General features: G+C 34.2%; 1 pseudogene; it reads left to right on the top strand.

Moving 5' to 3' along the window:
- The first annotated feature begins 1,268 nt into the window (after positions 1 to 1,268).
- Positions 1,269 to 1,563, top strand: LOC117063409 (annotated as a pseudogene).
- Positions 1,564 to 9,428: the final 7,865 nt, after the last annotated feature.

Below are 9,428 nucleotides of genomic sequence, written 5' to 3'. Positions count from 1 at the left end.
CTCGGCTCACTGCAATCTCTGCCTCTCGGGTTCAAACGATTCTCCTGCCTCAACCTCCCAATTTTATTTGTTTATTTTTTTTTGATACAATAGTTTTGCTCTCTCGCCCAGGCTGGAGTGCCGTAGCCTGATCTCGGCTCAGTGCTACCTCCACCTCCTGGGTTCAAAGCGATTCTCCTGCCTCAGCCTCCTAAGTAGCTGGAATTACAGGTGCCTGCCACCACACCCAGCTAATTTTTGTATTTTTAGTAAAGATGGGGTTTCACCATCTCGGCCAGGCTGGTCTTGAATTTCTGACCTCGTGATCCGCCCGCCTCAGCCTCCCAAAGTGCTGGGATTACAGTCTGAGTCACCGGGCCCGGCCTCATTTAACTTCTTACAGTTAAGTGCAAGATAATATTGCCTCACACTTATAGATGGATAGAAGAATGGGGAATAGATGGATAGATAGATATTCCTTAATACTAATATAATAATATGTATTATGAATAATATATAATTTATATATTGATATGTATTTTACATAACTGTATGCATATTAAATAAACTAATTTCATTTTAGTTTCTGAAAAAAACTTAATAAAAGTGTTTTTACACACATACAAATTCTTCTCAGACCTATGCCTCTTTAAAAAAAAGAAACATTAACACAATTTTCACAAAATATATATAGAAAGCATTTATCTCAACATAATTGAGGTTATGTATGAAAAACCTACAGCTAAAGTCATAATCAAAGAGGAAAGGCTGAAAACTTATTCTCTAAGATCTGATACAAGGCAAAGATGCCTCTCTCTTGCCACTTCTAGTCAACATAGTACTGAAAGTCCTAACCAGGGGATTTCCTAACAAGGAAAAAAAAAAAGACATTCAAATTGGAAAGGAGAGTAAAATTCTCTCTTTTTGGAGATGACACGATCATATATATAGAGAACCCTAAGAACTCAACAACAACAAAAACACTGTTAGAAATAAAAATCAAATTCTGTAAACTTATATGATCAAAATCAACACATCAATTTAGTGACATTTATGTACACTGACAACAAACCTTTCAGAAAAGAAATTCAAAAAACAGTCCCATTTGCAATATTAACAACAACAAAAATACTTAGGAATAAACTTATCCAAAGAGGTGAAGGATTGTTACACTGAAAACTATAAAACACTAATGGAAGAAATTAAAAGAGACACAGATAAAAGGAAAGACATGGAGTGTTCATGAATTAAAAGAGTTAATATTGTTGTTTTCTCACTTTAGGGAGATTCTTCAAGCGATTACTATGTCAACAGACACAGATGTTTCCGTTTCTTTACATGATGAAGATTAGGGACCGAAACATTAGAAAAGCTAATGAGGCACCATTTGTCCCCATTGGAATAGCTGATTTCCCAGCAATTGTTGCATATGTGTTGTACAAACCGAAAAGCAGGGGAAATACTAAAATATCCCTTCATCTGATCCACATGTGTGTGGCAGGTCAAGGCTTTGTTGTGGGAGTAATGACTGTTGGTATGAACTATTCCACATATCAGGAATTCTGGGAGAAACATAAGCCTTAGACGAAGAGATGCTGTCTTGATCTTGTTGGAGGAGTTTGCTGTAGTTAGACATCTATCTCATTGTTGAAGTTACATGTTAATGTTGAAAATAAACTATTTGAGTGTGTTCAGATTATAACATGGTATTTTGAATACTGACTTCCTTTCTTGCAGGCTAAACTTGCCTGGTGACCAAATTACTAGTGACTAGTTTGCTCGCGAGGTCATTCAGGGGAGTCAAGTTAACACAAAAGAAACACATCACCTAAATGCAATTGATGGTGTTAAAGTGTCCATCTTCTTAAACTGTTAAGATGAAATTCATTCTAAAAAAGATAGCAGACCAACCCTAAACCCCAGCTTGCTGAAGAATCTTGTTTTGGATGTTATGTAAGAGTCCTATTTGCCTCAGTTAATCTACCTTTTATTCTGTCTGTGTTGTGGACTGGCTGGCTCTTTTAAAACTCTGTCAGAAAAGTGCATGGAATATAACTTGTAAAGCCTCCCACAGTTGCAAGTATATGTGTGTGTGTGTGTGTGTGTGTGTGTGTGTGTGTGTGTGTGTTTAAAGCAAACCTAGAAAGTTTACAAGAGAGTTACACAGTAGCAGTATTTATTGAAGAATCACAGTTGCAAACATAAGAATAATTTAATTATGGGTTCTATTTTAGTTCTTTTGTAATTGCAGAATTACATATTTGCTTCTGTTAGAATAATTTGTAAATGTCATATTGAAATAGGAATATGTATTTTAAGTGTTCATGCAAAGGTACATGAAGAACACTTTTAAAATGTGTGCACTGCTTATTTTCTCCATAAGAATGTTTAATGTTTAGTTGTAAACATTAAATGAATTACCTATAATGGAATCGCTTAATGATTTGTGAGCAAGTTGATTTGATCACACATTATGTGCTAACTTTGATATAATATAGAATGCTTTATTGCACTTATGAAAAGCTCTTGTCTAACCTGTTTACATATTTACATTTCATGGTGATAACATGGTATATGTATTGTTATTAAAGTTAGTGACCCTAAAAAAAGAGTTAATATTGTTAAAATGTCCATACTACCCATTGATCTAGTTTCAATGCAATCCCTGTCAAAATCCCAATGGCATTCTTAACAGAAATAGAAAAACAACTCTAAAATTCATGTAAAAAGAACAAAATACCAAGAATTCAAAAGCAATCCTGAGCAAGAAAAATAAAGCTGGATACATGACATATTCTGATTTCAAAATATATTAGAAAGCTATAGTAATCAAAACAGTATAGTCAGTCACAAAAGAAACTTGTAGACCAAAGGAGCAGAACAGAGAGCTCAGAAATACATCCATATGTTTACTGTCAACTGATCTTGGATAAGGGTGCCAAGACACCCTTATCCATAAGGAAAAGGATAGTCTCTTTAATAAGTAGTGTTGGAAAAACTGAATATCTAAATGTGAAAGAGTAAAAGTGAAACCTTATCTTGCATCATATTCAAAAGCCAATTTAAAATTTATTAAGGCTTAAACGTAACACATGAAAATGTAAAATTGCTGGTAAAAACGTAGACAATAACCTTATTGACATTGGTCTTGGCAACAGATTTTTGGTCATAACACCAGCAGTACAGGCAACAAAAGCGAAAATAGACAAGTGGATTGCATCAAACTAAAAAGTCTTTAACAGAGCAAAAGAAACAATCAACACGTAAAAATGATGCCTACAGAGTTAGAGAAAATATTTGCAAACCAAATATCTGATAAGGGGTTAATATTCAAGATACAAAAGGAACTCATACAACTCAATAGCAAAACATAAATAAATGAAACAAACAAATAAACAAAAAGCAAGAGCAACAACAACAGAATCAATGACCCAATTGAGAACTGGGCAAAGAACCTGAATAGACATTTTCCAAAAGAAGACATACAAATGGCTCAAAAGTATATGACAAGATGCTCAGCATCACCAATCATCATGGAAATGCAAATCAAAATCACAATAAGATATCACCTCTCACCCTAAAATGGCTATTACAATAAAGATAGATAAAGATGATAAGTGGTGGCGAGGATATGGAGAAAAGGAAACTCCTGTGCACTGTTGGTAGGAATGTATATTGGTGCAGCCATAATGAAAAACAGTATAGAGATTCCTCAACTATTAAAACATCAAACTACCACGTCATCCAGCAATCCCACTTCTATGTAGATATCCAAAGAAAATCACATCTAGATCTTGAAGTAATATCTGCAGTCCCATTTTAATTGCATCATCATTTAAAGTAGAAAAGACATGGAAATAACCTAAATACTAATGAATGAATGAATGAAGAAAATTTTATATTATATGCATTATACAGTTATATATAATGTAGTAACATGTAAATATATGTATATAATATATAAATATGTATATATAATGTATATAGTTTATATTATGTAAATATATAATATATATTTTTATATATAATGGAATGCTATTTAGGCTTTAAAAAGAAGGAAATCCTGTAATTTGCAACAAAATGAATGAACCTGCAGGATATCATGCTGAGTTAAATAAGCCAGTTAGACAAAGATAAATACTGCTTGATATCACTACTATGTGGAATACAAAATAGTAAAACTAGAAGTAGAGAGTAGAATGGTGGTTGTCACGGGTAGGGGTAGAGAGGGAGGAGGAAATGAAGAAATGTTAATAAAATGGCACAATATTTCGTTATGCAAGATGAATGAGTTACTGAGTTTTAATGTACAGTATGGCAAAAATAGTTAGCAAAATTGTATTGCATATTTGTGGTTTTTTAAGAGAGTGGATCTTAAGTACTGTCACCACACAAAAAAGTAACTATGTAAGGTGATGGATAAGTTAATTAGCTTGAGTGTGGTGATAATTTCTCAATGTATGCATATATCAAAGTATTAAGTTTACACCTTTAATATATGTAATTCCTGTTTGTCAATTATTCAATTAAACTGGAGAAAGAAAGATTTGTCTTGAACTGCGTTTATTTTAGCACCCAAACAAACTTGTCATAAAAGGTACTTTCAATTTTTAAAGATAAATTTGACTTCAGAAATAAGTGTTACTAAGTTTAAAAATCAACAAATAACATAATGCTATTTTTAACAGAAATAATCCTTATATTGAACAATGTTAAAATCTTTGGTAGCTCTTTACTATAATCACTCTTAATCTGACTGACTTTAAAAGTGTTTTTAGAAACCTTCATAGTGAGCTCTGAATTTCCTGGGTATTTTTTTAAAGCAGCTGCAATATCCAGATGTTTCCTTAAGAGTGACATTTTATTGCAAGTGTCAAATATTTAGAAAATTAATGATGTTGATTCTGTGTCTGAAAATTAATATATTAAATATATAAATTATATTATAATATTTTTAGAAATAACTATATTAATATGCCTTTTACTGCAAAAATGCATTTAAAATGTTTTCCTTAAATACTTTTATTGATTATTGGATATGAAATTTAACACTGATATATTAAAATGGCTTTGGGTTTAAAAAACAACTATATCATTATAAACTGTCCATATTTTGTCTAATTAAAGTTATTCCAGTTTAAAAATCAAATAAGGTGACAAATATTTATAGTATATGAAAACTATAAAGGCTGTGAACCAATAATCATATTCAAGAACATATGAATATTTCTTCTTTGCCTAAGAAATGAAAGTATAATTTATGGAAATCTAAAATACTCCGAGAACTCTCTGTATTCCCCCATCAAAGATTATGAAACGCAAATCGTATCAGACCTCTGTGGAGCTGGACTCATCATAATTCCCAGGCAAATAATTAAGCCTCATCTGTACATACTTCAGTGTTGAAATATTCTTACACAAAGGGACCCGTAAACTTCTTCCAATTGTCATGTGAGCATTATAATGCTTTCAATATCCTTGAGAACACCAAATGCTCCTACCAATACCACTACATGCTGAGACAGCTTGAAGGTGTTCCAGCAAGACAACACTCCCATTCATCTTCTTGAGAAGCTAAGATCTGAGAAAGTAAGTATGTGATCGTTCATTCTGGATAAACCAATCCTTGGAAACAAACTATAGCTATAATCCCTGAAGATCTGTAAGTAAGTATCGAAGAAGTACAAATCAAATTTAACTCCTAAAAGTGTACTCTTCTTATGTTGTTTATCTTCTAATGAACTAAAATGTATCTAGTTAGATTATCTTTTTTTATTATAAAAATGTAATTATCATCAGATGTTACATTTTCCTGGATACAAATTCCAGACCTAATAAACAACAAAATGAAAAATCAAATTAGTATTTTCAAAAAAAAATATCCAAAGTAATTCTGTCATAACCTAAATTCTTACAATTTTTAATTCTGTTGTTTTAATCAAAAAGCATTCCAAAAGAATACTGATAAGTGAACAGGAAACTCTGGGATTTAGAAACCCCCTTGCATACACAGTCGTGGTTCTCTCAGTTGCTGAATCCTATATTACTCCAGTACTAGTAAAGCATTTTGATGAAGGGGCAACTTTTCTTAAATTTTGAATCCTATGATATAAATTAGAATAGCAACACTCACCTTTCATCCAATGACAGACTATTCTGACTTACTCTGATATTACCTAGTGCTCACAAAAGGGCATTCAGACAGGCTATGCCTACCCAAATTTCTCTTTAATCTCTAAAACTATAAACATATCTGCTTTGCCTGCCCAGGAACTTCATTTACTTAGCAAAATCTGGTCAAATAATGTCCTTTCCTATATTTGAAAGGTAACTCCATTGTGGAATGCAATACTGAAGCTTTCACCTGATTTAACACTATATACTATAAAGACTGCCAATTCACATGAAGAGAGACCATACCAAGCATTAATAAAAGCAACACCCCTCCTAATAGCATGAGAACTTGGATGTGGGGATGAGGAACAAGCCAACTGGATAAGATCAACCAATCTGTCTCTTTGTCTGTTTAACAACTAATGTTTTTACTGTGTCCAGCATGAAGGACTTTCAGATTCAAATTGAAAACCTGGCTTTAGTAACCACATGATATTAAGTAAATAGTGATCATAGGCTAGCTGCTCAAGAAGGGTGGTCTGTTTAAATAAATTAAAATATATGTGGCTTCATTGCTCAGGAAAGGTGCATTAAAAACAAAATAAGCAAAGCACATATGGTAAAAATTCTGAAGGTTAAAGCTTTCCATTCCAAACCCATCTCACAAATCCACATATAGATGCCAGGACAATAAAGGAACTGAAAATGCTTCTCATGTTGGTTTTACGTTGTATTTCCTCATCATTGTAGTAAAGTGTTACCCTATAATATATGTGCTCCTAGAAACCAACAAGGCAAACCTACACAAAATAACAAGTTTTCCAGATATAATATTAAATCTGAGAACAACAACTCAATACTGTTTATATAATAAATATCTGTAATCCCAGCACTTTGGGAGGCCGAGACGGGCGGATCACGAGGTCAGGAGATCGAGACCATCCTGGCTAACACAGTGAAACCCCGTCTCTACTAAAATAATACAAAAATCTAGCCGGGCGAGGTGGCGGGCGCCTGTAGTCCCAGCTACTCGGGAGGCTGAGGCAGGAGAATGGCGTAAACCCGGGAGGCGCAGCTTGCAGTGAGCTGAGATCCGGCCACTGCACTCCAGCCCGGGAGAGCGAGACTCCGTCTCAAAAAAAAAAATAAATAAATAAAAAATAAAAAATAAAAAAAAATAAATATCCAGTTATAAATGAACACATCAATTTTATTATACTTAAACCTTTACATAGTGACTAATAGCTAGTATGAAGAAGACTTTGCTTATTCAAAAGTAAGATTTCCAAGATTTTCACCAAATGATTAGATGTGGAAGGTAAAGAAAAAATCAAAATAAAAGACAAGAATTTTTAAATATTCTAATGTTGGTAAGAGAGTAAATTATATTTCACCAAATGAAATGGAAAGTACAGGAATAGAAGCCAGTTTGGAGGAAGAAATATGAATTCACCTTTTGCAATAATGAGTTTCAGGTGCCATGGAAACATCGAAGTTCAGGTGTCCAAACCACGTTAGGCATTCATTTTTAAATCTCAATGGAGAAGGCTCAGCTGGAAATTTATTTCTAGGAGTCCCTATTATATAGATGGAAAGTGAAACCAGGGGAATAAATGACATCAATTTAATACAGTAGAGAGAATAAGAGTAAAGCTGGAGATAGAATCTTGAAGTAAATTAACATTTTTAGGGACCAGACAAAGGATGAAAAAGAGTTTTGTTTCTCAAGTTACCCAGACAATATTGGTATCTAGAATACTGTATTTGAAAAAGGATGCATAATCAATTACATATTAGAGGTAAAGTTGTAAGTAATCTGGAGATTCAATCAGAAATGGTCAGCGACTGAAATATAGTTAACGTGGATTATTAACAATGGGTCACAAACAAGGTTCATACTTATCCCACCCTGAGAAATATGTGAGGTCATTTTTAGGTGTCTCAATACCAGGGAGTACTACTTGCATCAACAAGCAAGGCCCAAGGATGCCAAAATTGAGTTGGACAGCCCCACACAATAAGCAATTTGCCCTCTGAAAATGTTTGGTTCTATATTTAAGAAGATAACTGTTGGAGCCCTTCTCACTGGAAGGCCATGTTGTTTCTTGTTTTTTTCTCTCCTTCAAGGGAGAAAACTGAGGATGGTTAACTGTTTATAATGAGACTTATCACATAGCTGGGTGATTTCCATTTCTTAATTGTGTTTCTTTTAGCACATGGAGTACGCATAGGAACATGATACTGCCTTTTGTTCTTAAGCTTCCCAGTGTTCTTAAGCCCCTCAGACAACAATGTCCTCCCAGGTCACAGCTTTAAAGTGCAGGCCTGTCCCTTGACTGCCAGAGCTGGATAAATGCCGTATTCCTGAATCTCATAATCAGGAGATATTCCTGACTTAAATGAAATGTCACACTGCAGGGCACAAATTATCCTGCCCCAATGACCTCTCCAGGGTTAAGAATCTGGCGTAAGCAGCCACAAAAGCAGCTAGACATTCCAGAGGCATTGAGTCCACCTGGGGTAAATATAGGACAATGGGAAGCAAGAGACAGGAAATACCCAGGCAGATACATGTTTGCAGGCAGCACTGCAAAGCCTAATTTCCATGTTGTCTAGTCCAAATCAGTTTCACAAGTGACTTTTTGTCAATCACCACATGCAGTGTCTAGCACAGCAATGCATTCTGTTGCATTGCTTCACATCCTTCCTTGCCTCACTTCATTTTTTCACCTTTGCTACTGTGGTTTTTTTAATTTTCTTAATTAACTATGAGCACTTTAAAACCTTGGTTTGGACTCCATTTTCTTGAAAATGTGGACTAAAATTATTGGGCATCTATTATTAGAGTTATACCACTCTCTATCTTTACTGTGTGTATTTGCACCATCCTGTGTGCTTGCTCTCCCCCTCCAGCCTTCGCCACACAGACACATATGCAGTTGACACTTGAACGACATGGGTTTCAACTGCATGGGTCCAATTATACACAGACTTTTTTCAATTAATCTCTCCTGTCTCCCCTTCCACCTCTTTCACCTTTGACACCCCCAGACAGAAGACCAACCTCTCCTTTTCTTCTTCCTCTTCAACCTACTCAACGTGAAGATAATGCGAATGAACACTTTTATGATGAGCCACTTCTACTGAATGAATAGTAAATATGTTTTCTCTTCTTCTTAATAACATTTTACTTTCTCTAGTTTACTTTATTGTAAGAATAAGGTATATAATATGTATAACATACAAAATATGTGTTAATTGACTATGCTTTCAGTAGGACTTCTGGTCAACAGCAGGCTATTAGTAGTTAAGTTTTGGGGGAGCAGAAAATTATA

This window comes from Trachypithecus francoisi, unplaced genomic scaffold, assembly GCF_009764315.1.
Source record: "Trachypithecus francoisi isolate TF-2019V2 unplaced genomic scaffold, Tfra_2.0 Lachesis_group18, whole genome shotgun sequence".
NCBI lineage: Eukaryota > Metazoa > Chordata > Mammalia > Primates > Cercopithecidae > Trachypithecus > Trachypithecus francoisi.
The sequence above is the reverse complement of the archived record's forward strand: the minus strand, read 5'-3'. Positions and strand labels throughout refer to the sequence as shown.